The sequence below is a fragment of the Pleurodeles waltl genome, chromosome 6, assembly GCF_031143425.1.
Source record: "Pleurodeles waltl isolate 20211129_DDA chromosome 6, aPleWal1.hap1.20221129, whole genome shotgun sequence".
NCBI lineage: Eukaryota > Metazoa > Chordata > Amphibia > Caudata > Salamandridae > Pleurodeles > Pleurodeles waltl.
The window spans coordinates 4959698-4983243 of NC_090445.1; the positions used below are offsets into that span (position 1 = coordinate 4959698).

General features: G+C 48.7%; 1 protein-coding gene across 2 annotated transcripts in view; it reads right to left on the reverse strand.

Annotated features, from left to right (window-relative positions):
• LOC138299034 (adenylate kinase isoenzyme 1-like) overlaps positions 1-23546 on the reverse strand; it is a 150221-nt gene that overhangs the window by 122296 nt on the left and 4379 nt on the right. The window lies entirely within an intron of this gene.

Below are 23546 nucleotides of genomic sequence, written 5' to 3' on the forward strand. Positions count from 1 at the left end.
GCTGAGAGGAGACCCAAGAGACCGGTAATGCAGCTTTTTGGTGCCTGCGGTTGCGGGGGAAGATTCCGTCGACCCACGGGAGATTTCTTCGGAGCTTCTAGTGCAGGGAGGAGGCAGACTACCCCCACAGCATGCACCACCAGGAAAACAGTTGAGAAGGCGGCAGGATCAGCGTTACAGAGTTGCAGTAGTCGTCTTTGCTACTATGTTGCAGGTTTGCAGGCTTCCAGCGCGGTCAGCAGTCGATTCCTTGGCAGAAGGTGAAGAGAGAGATGCAGAGGAACTCGGCTGAGCTCTTGCATTCGTTATCTAAAGTTTCCCCAGAGACAGAGACCCTAAATAGCCAGAAAAGAGGGTTTGGCTACTTAGGAGAGAGGATAGGCTACTAACACCTGAAGGAGCCTATCAGAAGGAGTCTCTGACGTCACCTGGTGGCACTGGCCACTCAGAGCAGTCCAGTGTGCCAGCAGCACCTCTGTTTCCAAGATGGCAGAGGTCTGGAGCACACTGGAGGAGCTCTGGACACCTCCCAGGGGAGGTGCAGGTCAGGGGAGTGGTCACTCCCCTTTCCTTTGTCCAGTTTCGCGCCAGAGCAGGGCTAAGGGGTCCCCTGAACCGGTGTAGACTGGCTTATGCAGAATTGGGCACATCTGTGCCCATGAAAGCATTTCCAGAGGCTGGGGGAGGCTACTCCTCCCCTGCCTTCACACCATTTTCCAAAGGGAGAGGGTGTAACACCCTCTCTCAGAGGAAGTCCTTTGTTCTGCCATCCTGGGACAAGCCTGGCTTGACCCCAGGGGGGCAGAAGCCTGTCTGAGGGGTTGGCAGCAGCAGCAGCTGCAGTGAAACCCCAGGAAAGGCAGTTTGGCAGTACCAGGGTCTGTGCTACAGACCACTGGGATCATGGAATTGTGCCAACAATGCCAGGATGGCATAGAGGGGGGAATTCCATGATCTTAGACATGTTACATGGCCATATTCGGAGTTACCATTGTGAAGCTACATATAGGTAGTGACCTATATGTAGTGCACGCGTGTAATGGTGTCCCTGCACTCACAAAGTCCGGGGAATTGGCCCTGAACAATGTGGGGGCACCTTGGCTAGTGCCAGGGTGCCCTCACACTAAGTAACCTTGCACCTAACCTTTACCAGGTAAAGGTTAGACATATAGGTGACTTATAAGTTACTTAAGTGCAGTGTAAAATGGCTGTGAAATAACGTGGACGTTATTTCACTCAGGCTGCAGTGGCAGGCCTGTGTAAGAATTGTCAGAGCTCCCTATGGGTGGCAAAAGAAATGCTGCAGCCCATAGGGATCTCCTGGAACCCCAATACCCTGGGTACCTCAGTACCATATACTAGGGAATTATAAGGGTGTTCCAGTAAGCCAATGTAAATTGGTAAAAATGGTCACTAGCCTGTTAGTGACAATTTGGAAAGAAATGAGAGAGCATAACTGTGAGAAGGTAGCCTCTTTCTAGCCTTGTTACCCCCACTTTTGGCCTGTTTGTGAGTGTATGTCAGGGTGTTTGTCACTGTTTTCACTGTCTCACTGGGATCCTGATAGCCAGGCCTCAGTGCTCATAGTGAAAACACCATGTTTTCAGTATGGTTGTTATGTGTCACTGGGATCCTGCTAGTCAGGACCCCAGTGCTCATAGGTTTGTGGCCTATATGTATGTGTCACTGGGACCCTGTCACACAGGGCCCCAGTGCTCATAGGTGTGCATGTATATGTTCCCTGTGTGGTGCCTAACTGTCTCACTGAGGCTCTGCTAACCAGAACCTCAGTGGTTATGCTCTCTCATTACTTTCAAATTGTCACTAACAGGCTAGTGACCATTTTTACCAATTTACATTGGCTTACTGGAACACCCTTATAATTCCCTAGTATATGGTACTGAGGTACCCAGGGTATTGGGGTTCCAGGAGATCCCTATGGGCTGCAGCATTTCTTTTGCCACCCATAGGGAGCTCTGACAATTCTTACACAGGCCTGCCACTGCAGCCTGAGTGAAATAACGTCCACGTTATTTCACAGCCATTTTACACTGCACTTAAGTAACTTATAAGTCACCTATATGTCTAACCTTTACCTGGTAAAGGTTAGGTGCAAAGTTACTTAGTGTGAGGGCACCCTGGCACTAGCCAAGGGGCCCCCACATTGTTCAGAGCCAATTCACTGAACTTTGTGAGTGCGGGGACACCATTACACGCGTGCACTACATATAGGTCACTACCTATATGTAGCTTCACCATGGTAACTCCGAATATGGCCATGTAACATGTCTATGATCATGGAATTGCCCCCTCTATGCCATCCTGGCATTGTTGGTACAATTCCATGATCCCAGTGGTCTGTAGCACAGACCCTGGTACTGCCAGACTGCCCTTCCTGGGGTTTCTCTGCAGCTGCTGCTGCTGCCAACCCCTCAGACAGGCATCTGCCCTCCTGGGGTCCAGCCAGGCCTGGCCCAGGATGGCAGAACAAAGAACTTCCTCTGAGAGAGGGTGTGACACCCTCTCCCTTTGGAAAATGGTGTGAAGGCAGGGGAGGAGTAGCCTCCCCCAGCCTCTGGAAATGCTTTGTTGGGCACAGATGTGCCCAATTCTGCATAAGCCAGTCTACACCGGTTCAGGGACCCCTTAGCCCCTGCTCTGGCGCGAAACTGGACAAAGGAAAGGGGAGTGACCACTCCCCTGACCTGCACCTCCCCTGGGAGGTGTCCAGAGCTCCTCCAGTGTGCTCCAGACCTCTGCCATCTTGGAAACAGAGGTGCTGCTGGCACACTGGACTGCTCTGAGTGGCCAGTGCCACCAGGTGACGTCAGAGACTCCTTGTGATAGGCTCCTTCAGGTGTTAGTAGCCTTTCCTCTCTCCTAGGTAGCCAAACCCTCTTTTCTGGCTATTTAGGGTCTCTGTCTCTGGGGAAACTTTAGATAACGAATGCATGAGCTCAGCCGAGTTCCTCTGCATCTCCCTCTTCACCTTCTGATAAGGAATCGACCGCTGACCGCACTGGAAGCCTGCAAACCTGCAACATAGTAGCAAAGACGACTACTGCAACTCTGTAACGCTGATCCTGCCGCCTTCTCGACTGTTTTCCTGCTTGTGCATGCTGTGGGGGTAGTCTGCCTCCTCTCTGCACCAGAAGCTCCGAAGAAATCTCCCGTGGGTCGACGGAATCTTCCCCCTGCAACCGCAGGCACCAAAAAGCTGCATCTCCGGTCCCTTGGGTCTCCTCTCAGCACGACGAGCGAGGTCCCTCGAATCCAGCGACACCGTCCAAGTGACTCCCACAGTCCAGTGACTCTTCAGCCCAAGTTTGGTGGAGGTAAGTCCTTGCCTCACCTCGCTGGGCTGCATTGCTGGGAACCGCGACTTTGCAAGCTTCTCCGGCCCCTGTGCACTTCCGGCGGAAATCCTGTGTGCATAGCCAAGCCTGGGTCCACGGCACTCTAACCTGCATTGCACGACTTTCTAAGTTGGTCTCCGGCGACGTGGGACTCCTTTGTGCAAGTTCGGCGAGCACCGTTTCACGCATCCTCGTAGTGCCTGTTTCTGGCACTTCTCCGGGTGCTACCTGCTTCAGTGAGGGCTCTTTGTCTTGCTCGACGTCCCCTCTCTCTGCAGGTCCAATTTGCGACCTCCTGGTCCCTCCTGGGCCCCAGCAGCGTCCAAAAACGCCAAACGCACGATTTGCGTGTAGCAAGGCTTGTTGGCGTCCATCCGGCGGGAAAACACTTCTGCACGACTCTCCAAGGCGTGGGGGATCCATCCTCCAAAGGGGAAGTCTCTAGCCCTTGTCGTTTCTGCAGAATTCACAGTTCTTCAGCCTAGTAAGAGCTTCTTTGCACCAACCGCTGGCATTTCTTGGGCATCTGCCCATCTCCGAGCTGCTTGTGACTTTTGGACTTGGTCCCCTTGTTCCACAGGTACCTTCAGACAGGAATCCATCGTTGTTGCATTGCTGATTTGTGTTTTCCTTGCATTCTCCCTCTAACACGACTATTTTGTCCTTAGGGGAACTTTGGTGCACTTTGCACTCACTTTTCAGGGTCTTGGGGAGGGTTATTTTTCTAACTCTCACTATTTTCTAATAGTCCCAGCGACCCTCTACAAGGTCACATAGGTTTGGGGTCCATTCGTGGTTCGCATTCCACTTCTGGAGTATATGGTTTGTGTTGCCCCTATCCCTATGTTTCCCCATTGCATCCTATTGTAACTATACATTGTTTGCACTGTTTTCTAAGACTATACTGCATATTTTTGCTATTGTGTATATATATCTTGTGTATATTTCCTATCCTCTCACTGAGGGTACACTCTAAGATACTTTGGCATATTGTCATAAAAATAAAGTACCTTTATTTTTAGTATAACTGTGTATTGTGTTTTCTTATGATATTGTGCATATGACACTAAGTGGTACTGTAGTAGCTTCACACGTCTCCTAGTTCAGCCTAAGCTGCTCTGCTAAGCTACCATTATCTATCAGCCTAAGCTGCTAGACACCCTATACACTAATAAGGGATAACTGGGCCTGGTGCAAGGTGCAAGTACCCCTTGGTACTCACTACAAGCCAGTCCAGCCTCCTACATTGGTTGTGCAGTGGTGGGATAAGTGCTTTGAGACTACTTACCACTCTTGTCATTGTACTTTTCATAAGAGAAAAATATACAAAACAAGGTCAGTGTATATACACATAGCCAAAAAGTTTTGCATTTCCTCTTTTCACTCTTTTCTAAGTGCTGAAAAGTACTTCTAAACTTTCAAAAAGTTCTTAAAAGTTTAAAAAGTTTTTTTCTGTCTTTCCAAAAAGTTCTGAAAACTTTTTTCTCTTTGTCTATCACTTTAACTCTCTCTAAAAAATGTCTGGCACAGGCCAAAAAGTTGAACTGTCCAAACTTGCATATGATCACCTTAGCTGGAAAGGAGCAAGGAGTCTCTGCATAGAGAGAGGTTTGAGTGTAGGGAAGAATCCTTCTTTAGAACTGTTAATTAATATGCTTAGAGTACAGGATAAGGCCATAAGTGCCCAATCTGTAGAAAAAGTAGCTAATGGTTCTCAATCTGATCCAGGGACTCCCCCAGGAAAAGGTTCTGGAAAGAAAATTCTCAGCCTGCCCATTACTAGACAGTCTAGCATAGTTGGTACAGAGGTTGAATCACATCATACTGATGATGTGCTCTCACATTATACTGGTAGCCAAGCTGTTAGGGTGCCCTCTGTAAGGGACAGGTCTCCTTCTGTTCATTCCCATCATACCTCTGTATCTAGAAATGTCCCTCCCACCCACCCTGATGACAGATTGTTGGAAAGGGAGCTCAATAGATTGAGAGTGGAGCAAACCAGACTGAAGCTCAAGAAGCAACAGCTGGATTTGGATAGACAGTCTTTAGAAATAGAGAGGGAAAGACAGAAGTTGGGTTTAGATACCCATGGTGGCAGCAGCAGTATTCCCCATAGTCATCCTGCAAAAGAGCATGATTCCAGGAATCTGCACAAGATAGTTCCCCCTTATAAGGAGGGGGATGACATTAACAAGTGGTTTGCTGCACTTGAGAGGGCCTGTGCTGTACAGGATGTCCCTCAAAAGCAGTGGGCTGCTATCCTATGGCTATCATTTAGTGGAAAGGGTAGGGATAGACTCCTTACTGTGAAAGAAAGTGATGCCAATAATTTTACAGTTCTTAAGAATGCACTCCTGGATGGTTATGGCTTAACCACTGAACAGTACAGGATAAAGTTCAGAGAGACCAAAAAGGAGTCTTCACAAGACTGGGTTGATTTCATTGACCATTCAGTGAAGGCCTTGGAGGGGTGGTTACATGGCAGTAAAGTTACTGATTATGAAAGCCTGTATAACACAATCCTGAGAGAGCATATACTTAATAATTGTGTGTCTGATTTGTTGCACCAGTACCTGGTAGACTCTGATCTGACCTCTCCCCAAGAATTGGGAAAGAAGGCAGACAAATGGGTCAGAACAAGGGTGAACAGAAAAGTTCATACAGGGGGTGACAAAGATGGCAATAAGAAGAAAGATGGTGAAAAATCTCAAGATAAGCATGGGGATAAGGGTAAAACCAAAGATCCCACTTCAAATCTTAAACACTCTTCAGAGGGTGGGGATAAAACAAATTCTTCCTCTTCTTCCCAACCTGCACACATTAAAAAGCCTTGGTGCTTTGTGTGTAAAAATAGAGGCCATAGGCCAGGGGATAAGTCCTGTCCAGGTAAACCCCCTGAGCCTACCACCACTAATACATCAAGCTCTAGTGCCCCTAGCAGTAGTGGTACTAGTGGTGGGACTGCTGGCAACAGTCAAGCAAAGGGTGTAGTTGGGTTCACTTATGGGTCCATAGTGGAAACTGATGTAATCAGTCCCAAGACAGTTTCTGTCACACCTAGTGGCATTGGCCTTGCCACACTGGCTGCTTGTCCCCTTACAATGGATAAGTACAGGCAGACAGTTTCAATAAATGGTGTTGAGGCCTTGGCCTACAGGGACACAGGTGCCAGTTTCACTTTGGTGACTGAAAACCTAGTGCCTCCTGAACAACACATCATTGGACAACAATATAAGATTATTGATGTCCATAACTCCACTAAGTTTCTTCCCTTAGCTATAATTCAGTTTAGTTGGGGTGGAGTTACTGGCCCTAAGCAGGTGGTGGTATCACCTAGCTTACCTGTAGACTGTCTCTTAGGTAATGACCTAGAGGCCTCAGGTTGGGCTGATGTAGAGTTTTATGCCCATGCAGCCATGCTGGGCATCCCTGAGGAATTGTTCCCTCTCATTTCAAGTGAAATGAAAAAGCAAAGGAGAGAAGGCCTGAAAACTCAGGATCCCTCTCCATCAACAGGTAAAAAGGGTATCACAGTATCCCCTAACCACCCTACCATTCAGGATACTATTCCTGTGGTGGGAGAAACCTCTCCTGGGGTGGCACCTGTTCCAAGGGAATCATCAGCTGGCAAAGCTAGACTCCCTGAGGTGGAAGTACCTCTCTGTGGGATAACTAACATTGGTGAGAAAAACAGCACCATTTTAGTTAACATGGAGCATCCCTCCAACCCTCCCAGAGAAACTTTAGTGCAGAAACCCTGCACTACCTCACAACACTTAGGACAGCATCCCTGCCCTAGTGTGGAGCTCATAGGACAGCATCCCTGCCCTGCTCCAACTCAAGAGAAACAGCATCCCTGTTCTCTCTTCCAGCCAGATGGACAAAGTTTTTGCCCAGCTATGGCTTTTCTGAGACAGCATCCCTGTCTGGCATTTCCATCACTACAAATAGGTTCAGTGGACAATTCTCACTGCTCTAAACTAAAACTTACTGATAGAAACTCTGAAAATACATCTTCACATTGTTGCTTAGCTAAAAAACTTCAAACAGGGTGGTTTACATCCCCACAGGGAAGTAACCATATAGTGGATGATAAAGGGAGTAACCAGTCTATTGCAGAGCTACTCTCTACTTATCACCACTTAGACAATAAAGTCTCAACTGGCCAAGGTTAGCCTTATTGTCCTTCGTTTGGGGGGGGGTTGTGTGAGAAGGTAGCCTCTTTCTAGCCTTGTTACCCCCACTTTTGGCCTGTTTGTGAGTGTATGTCAGGGTGTTTGTCACTGTTTTCACTGTCTCACTGGGATCCTGATAGCCAGGCCTCAGTGCTCATAGTGAAAACACCATGTTTTCAGTATGGTTGTTATGTGTCACTGGGATCCTGCTAGTCAGGACCCCAGTGCTCATAGGTTTGTGGCCTATATGTATGTGTCACTGGGACCCTGTCACACAGGGCCCCAGTGCTCATAGGTGTGCATGTATATGTTCCCTGTGTGGTGCCTAACTGTCTCACTGAGGCTCTGCTAACCAGAACCTCAGTGGTTATGCTCTCTCATTACTTTCAAATTGTCACTAACAGGCTAGTGACCATTTTTACCAATTTACATTGGCTTACTGGAACACCCTTATAATTCCCTAGTATATGGTACTGAGGTACCCAGGGTATTGGGGTTCCAGGAGATCCCTATGGGCTGCAGCATTTCTTTTGCCACCCATAGGGAGCTCTGACAATTCTTACACAGGCCTGCCACTGCAGCCTGAGTGAAATAACGTCCACGTTATTTCACAGCCATTTTACACTGCACTTAAGTAACTTATAAGTCACCTATATGTCTAACCTTTACCTGGTAAAGGTTAGGTGCAAAGTTACTTAGTGTGAGGGCACCCTGGCACTAGCCAAGGGGCCCCCACATTGTTCAGAGCCAATTCACTGAACTTTGTGAGTGCGGGGACACCATTACACGCGTGCACTACATATAGGTCACTACCTATATGTAGCTTCACCATGGTAACTCCGAATATGGCCATGTAACATGTCTATGATCATGGAATTGCCCCCTCTATGCCATCCTGGCATTGTTGGTACAATTCCATGATCCCAGTGGTCTGTAGCACAGACCCTGGTACTGCCAGACTGCCCTTCCTGGGGTTTCTCTGCAGCTGCTGCTGCTGCCAACCCCTCAGACAGGCATCTGCCCTCCTGGGGTCCAGCCAGGCCTGGCCCAGGATGGCAGAACAAAGAACTTCCTCTGAGAGAGGGTGTGACACCCTCTCCCTTTGGAAAATGGTGTGAAGGCAGGGGAGGAGTAGCCTCCCCCAGCCTCTGGAAATGCTTTGTTGGGCACAGATGTGCCCAATTCTGCATAAGCCAGTCTACACCGGTTCAGGGACCCCTTAGCCCCTGCTCTGGCGCGAAACTGGACAAAGGAAAGGGGAGTGACCACTCCCCTGACCTGCACCTCCCCTGGGAGGTGTCCAGAGCTCCTCCAGTGTGCTCCAGACCTCTGCCATCTTGGAAACAGAGGTGCTGCTGGCACACTGGACTGCTCTGAGTGGCCAGTGCCACCAGGTGACGTCAGAGACTCCTTGTGATAGGCTCCTTCAGGTGTTAGTAGCCTTTCCTCTCTCCTAGGTAGCCAAACCCTCTTTTCTGGCTATTTAGGGTCTCTGTCTCTGGGGAAACTTTAGATAACGAATGCATGAGCTCAGCCGAGTTCCTCTGCATCTCCCTCTTCACCTTCTGATAAGGAATCGACCGCTGACCGCACTGGAAGCCTGCAAACCTGCAACATAGTAGCAAAGACGACTACTGCAACTCTGTAACGCTGATCCTGCCGCCTTCTCGACTGTTTTCCTGCTTGTGCATGCTGTGGGGGTAGTCTGCCTCCTCTCTGCACCAGAAGCTCCGAAGAAATCTCCCGTGGGTCGACGGAATCTTCCCCCTGCAACCGCAGGCACCAAAAAGCTGCATCTCCGGTCCCTTGGGTCTCCTCTCAGCACGACGAGCGAGGTCCCTCGAATCCAGCGACACCGTCCAAGTGACTCCCACAGTCCAGTGACTCTTCAGCCCAAGTTTGGTGGAGGTAAGTCCTTGCCTCACCTCGCTGGGCTGCATTGCTGGGAACCGCGACTTTGCAAGCTTCTCCGGCCCCTGTGCACTTCCGGCGGAAATCCTGTGTGCATAGCCAAGCCTGGGTCCACGGCACTCTAACCTGCATTGCACGACTTTCTAAGTTGGTCTCCGGCGACGTGGGACTCCTTTGTGCAAGTTCGGCGAGCACCGTTTCACGCATCCTCGTAGTGCCTGTTTCTGGCACTTCTCCGGGTGCTACCTGCTTCAGTGAGGGCTCTTTGTCTTGCTCGACGTCCCCTCTCTCTGCAGGTCCAATTTGCGACCTCCTGGTCCCTCCTGGGCCCCAGCAGCGTCCAAAAACGCCAAACGCACGATTTGCGTGTAGCAAGGCTTGTTGGCGTCCATCCGGCGGGAAAACACTTCTGCACGACTCTCCAAGGCGTGGGGGATCCATCCTCCAAAGGGGAAGTCTCTAGCCCTTGTCGTTTCTGCAGAATTCACAGTTCTTCAGCCTAGTAAGAGCTTCTTTGCACCAACCGCTGGCATTTCTTGGGCATCTGCCCATCTCCGAGCTGCTTGTGACTTTTGGACTTGGTCCCCTTGTTCCACAGGTACCTTCAGACAGGAATCCATCGTTGTTGCATTGCTGATTTGTGTTTTCCTTGCATTCTCCCTCTAACACGACTATTTTGTCCTTAGGGGAACTTTGGTGCACTTTGCACTCACTTTTCAGGGTCTTGGGGAGGGTTATTTTTCTAACTCTCACTATTTTCTAATAGTCCCAGCGACCCTCTACAAGGTCACATAGGTTTGGGGTCCATTCGTGGTTCGCATTCCACTTCTGGAGTATATGGTTTGTGTTGCCCCTATCCCTATGTTTCCCCATTGCATCCTATTGTAACTATACATTGTTTGCACTGTTTTCTAAGACTATACTGCATATTTTTGCTATTGTGTATATATATCTTGTGTATATTTCCTATCCTCTCACTGAGGGTACACTCTAAGATACTTTGGCATATTGTCATAAAAATAAAGTACCTTTATTTTTAGTATAACTGTGTATTGTGTTTTCTTATGATATTGTGCATATGACACTAAGTGGTACTGTAGTAGCTTCACACGTCTCCTAGTTCAGCCTAAGCTGCTCTGCTAAGCTACCATTATCTATCAGCCTAAGCTGCTAGACACCCTATACACTAATAAGGGATAACTGGGCCTGGTGCAAGGTGCAAGTACCCCTTGGTACTCACTACAAGCCAGTCCAGCCTCCTACAATAACCACTGAGGTTCTGATTAGCAGAGCCTCAGTGAGACAGTTAGTCACTACACAGGGAACACATACATATAGGCCACAAACTTATGAGCACTGGGGTCCTGACTAGCAGGGTCCCAGTGACACATAACAAACATACTGAAAACATGTGGTTTTCACTATGAGCACTGGGCCCTGGCTAGCAGGATCCCAGTGAGACAGTGAAAACACCCTGACATACACTCACAAACAGGCCAAAAGTGGGGGTAACAAGGCTAGAAAGAGGCTACTTTCTCACAGTGTGCATGTGCTGAGTGAGAGGTCCCCAGGGTGGCATAAGACATGCTGCAGCCCTTAGAGACCTTCCCTGGCATCAGGTCCCTTGGTACCAGGGGTACCATTTACAAGGGACTTATCTGGGTGCCAGGGCTGTGCCAATTGTGGGAACAAAGGTACAGTTTAGGGAAAGAACACTGGTGCTGGGGCCTGGTTAACAGGGTCCCAGCACACTTTCAATCATAACTGGCATCAACAAAAGGCAAAATGTCAGGGTGTAACCATGCCAAGGAGGCATTTCCTTACACTTGGTGACTATCCATTTCACTGGTAGTGCAAGGCATAGTGTGTAGGCCTGTTCCCTGTGTGTGAGGGTGCTGTGTACGCCAACGGTGGTATTGGTGCAGTCATTGACCCGGTGTATCCTTTGTCTCCCCCCTTTCTTGTTTTGTCATCCTGTCCTTGTGTGCATTAGCATCATCTGGTGGAGGAGCAGAAGCACCCACGACGGAGGGAGCTGCATCCCACAGGAGTCCACCGACGCTGAGGGAACAAGTGGGACGCAGGGCGAGGGGAGCACCACAGCGGATACTGGAGGATACAAAATACAGACTCTGATACCTCCTCCGATGGGAGCTCCCTGGTGGTGGCAGACACCTCTGTAACCACCCCAGCTGTAACCATTGTGAATGCCATCCAGGGGCTGTCATCCCAGATGCAGCAATGCAATGCATTCCTGGACGGCATTCATGGTGGTTTGGTGGCCCAACAGAGATCGATTCAGGCTCTGTCCTCCTCTATGATGGCAGCCATTGTCCCTGTTTCTACCGTCCCCCTTCTAACTTCCACTTCCCAGTCCCATTCTCCTCAACCCCAACCCATCCCAAGCACACATACAGATCAGCATGCACACAAGGCAACACACAAGAGTGGCACAGGCAAACACAAGCATCACACTTCATCACTCAGGCACTCACACAAACACCATACCGTTGCAGACACAACAACATCCACAGCCTCCACTGTATCCCCCTCCTCCTTCTCCTCCACCTCCCTCCCAGTCACGTCCACACTCACACCTGTATGCACTACATCTACATCCACTATCAGCATCCCCACACCAAGCAGAACACGCACACCTCAGTGGCAGACACCTCCACAACAGCCATGCACGCGTCCCCTGTGTCCTCTCCCACCGTTTCTGTCCCCCGTCCTGAAAGACACAAACGCAAGCACTCAGACACCCAAACAGCCATCCACCTCACATCAGCGTACAGCCCATGCACCTGCACCCAAATCCAGCAGACATACACCTCCACCAACCACTCCCTCATCCTCCACTACCATTACTCCTCCCCCGTCCATCCTGCACGTATAAGCAGGGTACCAAAGACACAGCCCAGCACCTCAGCCAAACAGTCCACGGGGACAGTGGTAGCACCACCTACTCGTGTTGGTAAGGATACCAGACCTACAGCACTGAAGGGGAAGGAGCCAGCACCACCAGGGAATAAAGGGAAGAGTCCTGCACCAGCTGTGAGGAAGGGGAAGGGGCCTGCACCAGCTGTGAAGAAGGGGAAGGAGCCTGCACCAGCTGTGAAGAAGGGGAAGGAGCCTGCACCACCAGGCAGAGAGGGGAAGAGCCCATCCACCCCTGCCAGGACGGGTAAGGGTTCCCAGACCCATGGACAGCAAGGGACGAGGCTCTCTACGCCAGCGGAAGCTGTCAGGCTAACACCGCCACCACCACTAGCTGTCACGGGCCCCCACCACCAGCTGTGGATGTGCAGCCATCAGGGAGTGCAGGTGCTGCCCAGGAGCCTCCTCCAACAACCACCACAATGCAGGCATCAGTGAGTGCAAGGGCTGCCCAGGAGGCTCCTCCAACCACCACCACAGTGCAGCTGTCACTGCCAGCGGACGCCATGTAGTCCACCCTCCAGGGGCTACTGTGCGGGCTGCCCCCTCCAGAACCAGTGGGCAAGTCACCCTCTTGAGAAACTGTGGCCTTGCACTCCCCAGGACAAGGTAATGAGCATGTTGCCCCCTCCAGAACCAGTGGGCAAGTCACCCACTTGAGAGACTGTGGCCTTGCACTCCCCAGGACAAAGCAATGGGCATGTTGCCCCATCAAGAACCAGTGGGAACGTTCCTGTATTCGGTTGAGGTGCCCCCTCTCCCCCTGAGGTGCCTTCCCACTTGCAAAATGATGCCCTGCAGTGTTCTCTCCGGCTGTGTCAGGGAACATGTTGGGCCTTGAAATGTGCCCTGTGGCCTTGTGTGCCCTCATTACTTTAGACTGGGCATTGGTCCTTTATGGACATTTGTATATATTTGGCTCCTGGGGTGGATTTTGCTATGCTAATACCTTTTAGTTACTTCAGCATTATGGTCCGTGTATTATTCTGCCGTGTGTCTTGTGCGATTGGTTTAAGTGTGCAGCTGGTTGTGTGTATGGTGTGTGTGTGTGTGTCGGGTGTGTGTCATGCATGTGTGTGTGTCACTCTTGTTTTCCTCCCACCCTCCATTGCGTGCCTGGCCGCTATACTCACCGTCGTCATCTTCTTCGGCATTGGTGTCCAGGTGGAGCATAACGAAGAAGATCATCAGGAAAACTTGCAGTTGGGGTTCCATGGCAGCGTGGTTCTTCCCTGTGTCTCCAATAGTGAGTCCTTTCACTTCTCAGCTCTGTTTCTGCCAGGCTTTTGTTGGCATTGGTACCGCCCCGGAAAAGGTGGTGGATTGCAGTGCCATGATAAGGTGGGCGGTACTTTGTCTCCCACCTGGTTGTTGCCGGCTACCGCCGTGGTGGCTGTTGTTTCCGCCGTGGCGGTTAGTGTGGTACTTTGGCTGTCTATGGGAGTTGTCACTGCCATGGTCACAATTTGGCTGTACTTACTGGCAGCCTGTTGGCGGTATTACCGTCACTTTATCACCCACCGCCAGGGTCGTAATGAGGGCCTAAGACTCTTATTTTTTTTTAATTCATAACTTGACTTGTGCATGTCGGATTTTTGTTTTTTGGTCTTGCTTTGTTTAGATTAATATTATCCATTTTTCTAAACCTGTGTTGTGTTATTTTGTAGTGTTTTCACTGAGTTACTGTGTGCGTTGGTACAAATACCTTACACCTTGCTTCTGAAGTTAAGCCTGCCTGCTCAAATTATTAACAATAGTATGCAGAAAAAGCTGTGAAAACAGTTAGAAAACAGTGCAGATAGTGAAAATCACAATAGATAGAAATGGGCCTAGGGGTAACACAAACAATATACTAAGAAAGTGGATTGTGAAAGTTGGTTTCCCACCTAGGCAAGTGTAGTGTGTAGAGGGGCGCTAAGTGTAGTGTGTAGAGGGGCGCTGGAACGTTTAGAAAACACCTCAGGTAAGTAATAGAACCCACCCCAGAGCCCAGGAAAGCAGAAGTAAATCACAGTAACATTCCTTGAACACACAAGAACACAAGAAAGAAGATTATGCAAAAACCAGATGAGACCGCAACACACCAACGATGGATTCCTGGACCCGAAAACTTGTGAAAGAAGGAGACCAAGTCCAAGAAGCACTGAAGAGTCCATGGAGAACAGGAGCCCCTGCTAACGCGGATTAAGGTGCAAAGGGAGAACCACCGGTGAAGAACAACAGTCAGTACTGCACCCAAGAAGACAGATGCGGGTTCCTGGTTGGTGCAGAATATGTCCCACACCAGATGGATGATTGCAGTCTGGTTTGTGTTGTAGGATTCCGCCAACAATCCTTGGCACACGCAAAGCTCGCGGTTAGATGAAAATGGCGCTGCACCGGGACCAGGAGGGACCAGGTGAACTCTACCTAGGAAGGGGAGCAAGAGGGGTCTCTCAGCAACTCAGAGAGCCCTCGGAAGACCAGGCAGCATGCACAGGAGTCTGTTTTCCTTCCTCGCTCTCCACCTTTTTAGTCCTTCTCCCTTCCTTGTTGTCTGTCCTCTTGACACCCTGCTTCTCCCTGACGTCATCCCGCACCGACACTGTGGGCGGAAGAGAACTCCTGTGGGTGCCCCCGGGGGACTCTGCAATCGTCCCTGGTCCCAGCGCCCCCTGTGCTCCTTCACATTCGCCCTCTACAGAGAGTGGCTGTTGGAGCCACTTGTCCATAGGTTAGCGGGAGAAGGAATCCGCGTTGGACAGTAAAGACCCTGGGGAGTGTACAACCTGAAACATGAAAGGTTGTAAAGATAAGAACCAACAGAATACTCTGGCGTTCGTATCTTTATGTCTGGACAGCCAGGTCAAAGGGGCGTGATCAGTGAGGAGAGTGAAGGGTCTTCAGATAGTATTGCAGTGATCCAATAGCCCATTTAATGGTCAGGTATTCCTTTTATACTGTAGGGTAGTGTTTTTCTCAGGGTAACAGTTTCCTGCTAATGAATAACACCAGATGTAATTGTTTATCATCTCCTTCTTGCGATAGTACTGCCCCCAACCCCTGACTGGAGGCATCTGTCTGTAGTTGGAACAGTTTTTAGAAATTGGGACAATGCAATACTGTATGGGTTCTGTAGAGAGGAGAGTTTTTAGGGTTAGAAAACCTTTGATACTATACTTCAGATAGGCTGGCTATTTTATTGGGTCACCCTTTTCTAAAAGAGAGGTCACAGGAGCCGCTATGGTAGAAAAGTGAGGAATGAAGCACCTGTAGTAACCAACCATACCCAGGCAGGCTCTCATATCCTTTTTGCTTTTTTGGGATGGGTATCTCTCGGATTGCTTCCACTTTATCCATTTGTGGTTGCATCACCTCCTTCCAGATCACATAGCCCAGGTAATTAATAGCGGTTCTTCTTATGTGATATTCCTCTGGATTGGCTGTTAACCCAGCTTCTTGCAAGGCCTGTAGAACCTCTGACAGATGGTCTAGATGCTGTTCCCATGTTGTACTGTAAATAACTATGTCATTTAGATATGCGGCTGCATACTTTTGATGAGGTTTTAGAATTATGTCAATTAGTCTCTGAAACATAGCTGGGGCTCCGTGTAGGCCGAAAGGTAAGACAGTGAACTGATAGAGTCCCGAAGGTGTGGCAAGTGCAGTCTTTTCCTTATCTAAGCACGATAACGGAATCTGCCAATAACCTTTTGTTACGTCTAGGGTTGGGAGAAAACAAGCTCATCCAAGTCGCTCGATTAGGTCATCAATCCTGGGCATGGGGTATGTATCAAAATGAGACAGGGCATTCAGCTGACAGAAGTCTATACAAAATTGAATTTTCCTGTTTGGTTTGGGTACCAGCACTACTGGGGAACACCAGGGGCTGGAAGAGGGTTTGATGATTCTGGCTTCTAACATCTCTTTTACCTCATTCTCTACAAGTTGTCTCCTAGATTCCGGTATGTGGCAGGGTCTTTGCCTGGCTACCTTTCCTTCCATTGTACGGATGTGATGTATTAAATGCGCTCCGCCTGGGTGTTTAGAAAATACTAGTCTGTTCGTTTGCACTGCTTCTTCTACCTGTGTTCTCTGGGTTAGCTCTTTGTCATAGTGAGGTATAGCATCTGGTTCGGGGTCAGTAAGCGTGAGCAGAAGAAGTATGTCTAGAGGTTGGGTTGTAGTAACGTATAGGTCTGTACTTGTAGCCCCGTTATGGTTCTCATTCTCATGCCATTCCTTTAACAAATTGATGTGATATATCTGGCTCTTATTGGATCTAGCGGGAATTTCAATTATATATGTTATCGGAGTTATTTTATCTATGATTCTATATGGGCCTTGCCACTTTGCCAGGAGTTTATTTCTGAAGTGGGCATAAGAATCAATACTTTTTTCCCTACCTGTAAGTCACGTAACCTTGTGCCTACATCGTAAAGAGACTTTTGTCTCTCCTGGCTCTTCTGGCTCTTTTCTAGTTGGGAGCGCACCTCTTCCCACAGCGAAGTTAAATTCTCTTTCAGTTCCCTGGTGTATGTGAGTATATCCTTAGTTTCTTCCTCAGTTTCTTCCCACTGTACGGTTGGCATGTTTAATATAGTCCTGGGCTGTCTCCCGAACAGTAGCTCAAATGGACCGTGTCCGGTGGAGGATTGCACATGTGTTCGGATGGCATATAATACTAATACTAAAGGTAGATTTTTATCCCAATGATTCCCAGAATCATGTATGGTCTTTCTAACATAGTTTTGATCATTTTATTATAGCGTTCTACGAGGCCATCCATTTGGGGATGGTAAACGGAGGTTCATATTTGTCGAACGCCTAGTAACTGACCCTGGAAAAGAACTCAATCATCGCCTGTGCTATTGTTTTGGTGGTCATACTTGGAAGAGGAATGGCCTCGGGATATCTGGTGGCGTAATCCACCAGAACTAAGATATACTGGTGCCCTTTGGAAGAGGGAACCAGTGTTCCGACCAAATCCATCCCTACCCGACTAAATGGGATTTCTATTATTGGCAGAGGGAGGAGGGGAGCTTTTGGGTCGGGTTGGGATTAATCAACTGGCATTTGGGACACTGTTAAAAATGTCTCCCTGTATCCCCGATAGACTCCGGGCCAGTAGAACCGTCTCAATAGATATTCCTCTGTTTTCTCCCGTCCACAATGACCTCCTCCCACCTCCTTGTGTGCTAAATGCGGTACCTGTTCCCTATATCGCAGGGGTACTATTAACTGTGTTTTTTCATTCCCCTAGTGTTGCAGGGCTCAATACAATACCCCGTTCTTGACCAGAAAATAGGGACCCACTTGATTGGTAGGATTTGAGAGAGCCGTCTGCCATGCGTTTTTGAGTGTCGGATCGTCTCTCTGGGCTTGTTAGAATTCCCCAGAGATGTTCAGGACCTTCTTTTCTTGTCTATGAGAGTACCCTAGTTGATGAACATCATTTGGGAGTCTCTTCTGGTCTTGTGTCAGTCGTTTCTGTCTCTGTTCAATCTCCTCATTGAAAAAAGGTGCTTCTCCCACCACAAGTCTATAGTTTTTGGATTTGTCAGACTATCTAATAGACTCTGGAAAGCAACATAATCTGTCCCTATAATCAGGTATTTCACTAGTTTAGGGATTCCCCCTACTTGGATTCTTTCTTTTTCTCCTCGCCAATTCACATAAATGTTGGCCATTGGATATGTTTTACTGTCGCCACGTACACAGGTGACCGTCACGATTTCCCCTGGCGACCACTGTTCTGGTTGAATGTATTTACTGTTTACCACAGTCTGACTGCAGCCGGAATCGACTAAGGCCCGTCGAGGCTGCTCATTCATGAGTAAACTGGTAGTGTACCTCAGGTTAGTGTTACCTAACCACAGGAACCTCCCCTACTTGGTTTTGCTTTTGTGGACAATTGTGGGCGATATGGCCCCATTCTGCACATTGGTAACACTGAACGGTTGTCATAAGTTCCGTAAGAGGGAGGCGAAGGGGTGGACGTTTATTAGGGAGTAACCCCGTGGGGTTTGTAGATGGGATATATGTTGTGGGTTTGGAAGGCAACGATACGGTTCTTGCCAGGTGGCCTCTGAATTCTGGGGCCCTATGATAGGCACAGGCTAGTTCAATGAAAGAAGTGTTGTCTGTTTTAATATGCTGTCTCATCCAGTTACGCATGACGGAAGGTAGAGCGTCCAAGTATTGTTCCAACACTATGACTTGGAACATTTCCTCCTTGGTGGACTCTGTTGGATTAAGCCATTTGGCAGCCTTGTGCTGCACCCTATAACATAGGGTGGGTGGATTCTCTGCTGTATTCCATTTGGTGTGTCGAAATCGTATGCTATAGCTTTCATTATCAATCCCCACCCTTTCCAATATTGCCTTCTTTATGTCAGGGTAGGGGGTTATGCCAAACGGGTTTACAGCTTGACATGCTGCTTGTAATGTTCCGGTAAGCAGTGGAGCGATATATTGACCCCAATTCGCAGAACTTGCTATTCTCTCAAAGTTTGTAAAGAACGCATCCTGAGACGTTTACAACACCGAGCTAGGGACAGCGGGGTGGACCCGGGCAGTAGCAATAATATCAGTACGTTTCCCAAGGGCTGTTTTGTGCACTACTTGATTATTAGCAATGATAGTAGCCTGGGTTTTAAGGCGGTCTGGAGAGCGTCTCTATCTTCCTTTGCTTCCTTCACTTGTTCCTCCCATAATAGTTGTAGATGTCTGTCACCCTCTGCCAATTGATTTTTCATGTATGCCAGAGTGGGCTGGCCCTCCATATTGTCTTCCTGTCTGTAGAATACGAAATACCACTTCTGACACCACTGTGACAGGTAAGTAATATGTAGGGATTAGTTGAACTCTTAGAGGCCACTTTCCACATACGACTCCACACCAATCTCTGTGGTTCACTAGATACTATTTGTTTAATTTTTTTCTTTCTCTCACAATATGGTCAGCAGAAATAGTCATTCTGGTTTTCCCTATGTTTTGTGTTTTCCTCTTGGATATTTGTCCTTTTCCTCAAATGTCTTTTGTTCCCTGGTTTAGTCTTTCTTCTTTTCTTCCTTTTTGCAGGTCTCGTGGCTCGGCGGGTGCTCGCACGATGTCCGACTGAGAGAGAGAAGGAAGAAAGAAATATACAAGACCTGTATGAGGTACATATTGGCTTTGTATAGTTTTTCTCTTTATTTCTCTTTTTAGTATCTCTTTTACTTTTTCTTGTAGCGCTTCACCTCCTGGTGCTGAATCCTCAGCCCCTTTTGTTTGTGCTCGTAGTGAAGTTAATATTAGTGCATTCAGACCCTTGGAATGTAGTATAAGTGTTTCTGGTATTAGTTATGCTTCATAAGGATTTCCTCTCTTTTAGCTCTCCCCAGGTCCCGTCATACATTGTCATAAGTGTGAAAAGTGACAAAATAAAAAAATAATACTTCATGCATCTCAAGTAAATTACCAAAAAAGCAAGCAAATAAATCACAGCAATGGTGGAAGTCAAGGTATCTGTATTTTCCCTATTCCGCCATACCTCCCTTGTCTCCGGTTCACCCAAACCCCCCTATAGTTACCGTTTCTTCACCTCCTCCACCTTGCAATTAACAGTTAGATGCCCACACGTCCTCACACCTGGAAAAGCCACGCTCCTCCAGGAGCGTGGCTGGCCTTCCCATTTCTCCTTCTCCTGTTCTCACTCTCGGCTGGACTTCGTTTTCTGGGGAATCCGGTTCCTTTTTCTTCTTGCCGGAATCTCCTTTCCTTCCCCGCTGGTCGCCCGGCTCCCATTGCAGGTTTCCCCTGTCCATTCTCTCCGCATCCTCCATCCGTTTTCCTTCCTACCTCCCCACCTTTTCAGTCCTTCCTCGTTGTCCGTCCTCTTGACGCCCTGCTTTGCCCTGACATCATCCCACATCGACAAGTCGGGCAGAAGAGAACTCCTGCGGGTACCCCTGGGATACTCTGCAATCGTCCCTGGTCCCAGTGCCCCCTGTGCTCCATCAGTGACAGTGACACAAAGGGAGCTGGGGTGTGGCCTGCATATCCTGATGAGCCATCTGTGCTAGAGTGGAGGAGGGGAGGAGTCACTCACACCTGAAAGGGCTATGCCTGCCCTCACACAATGCAGTCTCCAACCCCCTGGTGTGTGTCTGGGGCCTGGCCTGGGCAAGGCAGGATCTCACAAACAACAGAGACTGCTCTTTGAAGTAGGCCTACTTCAAAGGCAGAAAGGGGTATAAGAAGAGCACCCAAAGCCCTGAAAACCCGGTTACTTCTGGAACCAAGAGGAACCTCTGCCAAGGAGAAGAGCTGAGGAGAAGTGCTGCTCTGCCTGTGACTGTGCTTTGTTGGGCTATCCTGCAGTCGCTGCTTCTGCCTGTGAACATGGACAAAGACTGGACTTTGTTGTGCAATCCTGCTTGAGAAAAATCTCCAAGGGCTTGAACGAAGCTTGCCTCCTGTTGTTGAAGTCTCAGGGACATCAAAGACTTTCCCTGCCAGCACCTGGACTCTCTGCTGAGACTCCTGCCCTGTCAAGTGGTGCCCTATCCAGTCCCTGGGCCCTTGAGAGGTGAAGCTGGCAGCTACGAACTGAAAATCCACGCAAAGACCGCTGTGCGGGGGAACTTTTGATGCACCACCTGTCTTGCGGCTGATAAATGACTTGCCGCCGTCCTCGAGGCTAAAATTGAGGCTCCGCATGCATCGCAGCTGGAAGATCGATGCCACGTGGCTGGAGAAACAACGTGCAACACCTGCAGTCGGTGCTGTTAAGGACACAAGCCCCCATGCAGCGTGGTTTCTTGACACTGTACGACCTGATTTAAACGCAACATCGCTGGACGCAGAAAATCAACACAAAGCCTGCCCAAACCGAAGGTGCCCATCCGGATCGATGCATCACTCTTGTGGGAGAGAAGAGATGATGCACGCCGACCCGACCGAAGGAGGAACGATGCACATCGCTTGTGGGTGAGAAATTGACGCATCTCTGGCCTTTTTCAACACACCCTCATCTGTACGGCTTTTATTTGACGCTATCCAGGTACTTTCGTGAAACAAAAGCATTCTCACTGTTTTCCAAGGATTAAGACTCGTATTCTTTTTAAAATTCATAACTTGACTTGTGTATGTCGGATTTTTGTCGTTTTGGTCTTCATTTTTTTAGATATATACTACCCTATTGTTCTAAATCTGTGTTGTGTCATGTTGTAGTGTTTCTATTGAGTTACTGTGTGTGTTGGTACAAACACTTTACACCTTGCTTCTGAAGTTAAGCCTGCCTGCTTGTGCCAAGCTACCAAGAGGGTGAGCGGGGGTTAATTGAGGTTGATTTTCCTTTACCCTGACTGGTCCCTGCTTGGACAGGGGGTAACCTGACTGCCAACCAAAGACGCCATTTCTAATAAGGACTACAAAAAATTCAGGACAAAAACTGTGCAAAAGGTCAGTTTTATGAACACATCCAAGGAGAGGCCATACCCCACTGCTTTATCAGTGCATTTATTTACTATGTTCTACATAGACCTATTTCTTCACTGTGGTCTTTATGTGATTGCCTCTAGGTGTACTATAACCTTTAGGTGGCACTTTGCGTCCTTGTTCAATAGTAAATTAATGCCCGTGAGCACGGCATCAAGGCCGTCACCACCATCCAGATCCACCCAAAACTTCTTGGAGAGAAGCAACAGCAACATTTTGATTATGTTTCTCAACATTTTAAAAACCACAGCAAACACTTTGAGAAACATTAGGGTAAGTGACCTTATGCTGTTTTAAAGAAGTTGATCAAAAACAACTCGTTCACCTCAACCTCCAGTCAAAGTTAAACCTAAAAACATTAATAAGGCAAATCTTGTGGGCGACAGTCTCACACCCAACGTCAGGATGTGGGGTACCCTCAACTTATCTCCAGTCTCTAGAGTGGACGTCCGGGACTCTACCTTTATCTCAGAGCTGAAAGCCCGGCTACCAATCAGAGAGAATAAAAGAGTAGTAGGAAATCAGGACCAGACAGGAGATTCACGGCAACTGATTCAAAGGGTTGTGGCTAAGAACTGGATAAATAAGGGTGAGAAGAACAAGGCAGGACAGTTCCTAAAATCAGAGAAGACGGGCCCGCCATGAGTGTCGGAAAGTATTGCGTAACCGGGGAGCTGTCTCAGCAGAGAGGAGGCACACAGGAGAGGCGCTGTCAAGTGGTTGAACAAGCAGCACCCACCCTGGGACACTCTGCTGGTACGATGGTCCACTGGCCGTCGCGTGTGAAGGGTGAGCAGGGGCCAGACCCATTGGAAAGGTGTGCTGGGCAATTGTCCACTCTGCCCTGGTCTTACAATGTTCCTGCAGTGGAGCCAAGGCCAAACCAGTGATCCGGCTAATCCCAAAGTGTCAAAGTACATGCAGAATTTTCAAAATATTTGGGATGTGATTACACAAGCAAAATGTAAGAATATACTAAGGATTTTATAATCTAAGAAGTGTTTCTTTAGCGTGTGGTAGTGTTTTCCCCTTTATATACAATTAGGCCCCGGATTGAACTGGGAATCAGTTACCGTTTCTAACCAAGGCATTAATACCTTCTATTCTCCCAGTGATTTGCAGGGTGTAAATCTGGGAAGAGCGACGCGGTCCCTCCAAGCCCACTTTGCTTTTTGGTCTTTTCTATCACTTTCAGTAATGGGCCACGTGGCACTTGTGAAGATGGTGGTAGTCCCCCAGTTCACCCTTGTTCCTTTTTCAGACACCTAGACATGTTCCATGTCTGATTTGGGAGCTGCAGCTCCTCGGTTAGCTCTTTCCACTCTAATGCTACCCATGCCTGGGGTGGATTAGCCCATCTTGACCTAGAACGCCACTGTTTAGCTGCACAGCTCCAAAGGCTGTCTCTCTGGCTGCCTGGCTGCCGCTGCGTAAGATGAGGCTTACCGATACAGGTGATAAGGAGGGCTGACTGCACTACGCATTGTTTCCTACTGACCATTTTACACGAGGCCACCCAGGGTCATTCTGCCTGATTCCTCTTACCTTTCTAGAATGCGTAAACTCACTAACACAAAGAAACCCTACACTTCTGCAATACCTTTGCTAGGCCTTCCACTCACATAGGACAGATTCACTCAGGTGAAGACTGTCAGGGGCATGCTGCAGGCCTCTCAAAGTTGGGGTATTTGTTTTTATGGCGAGC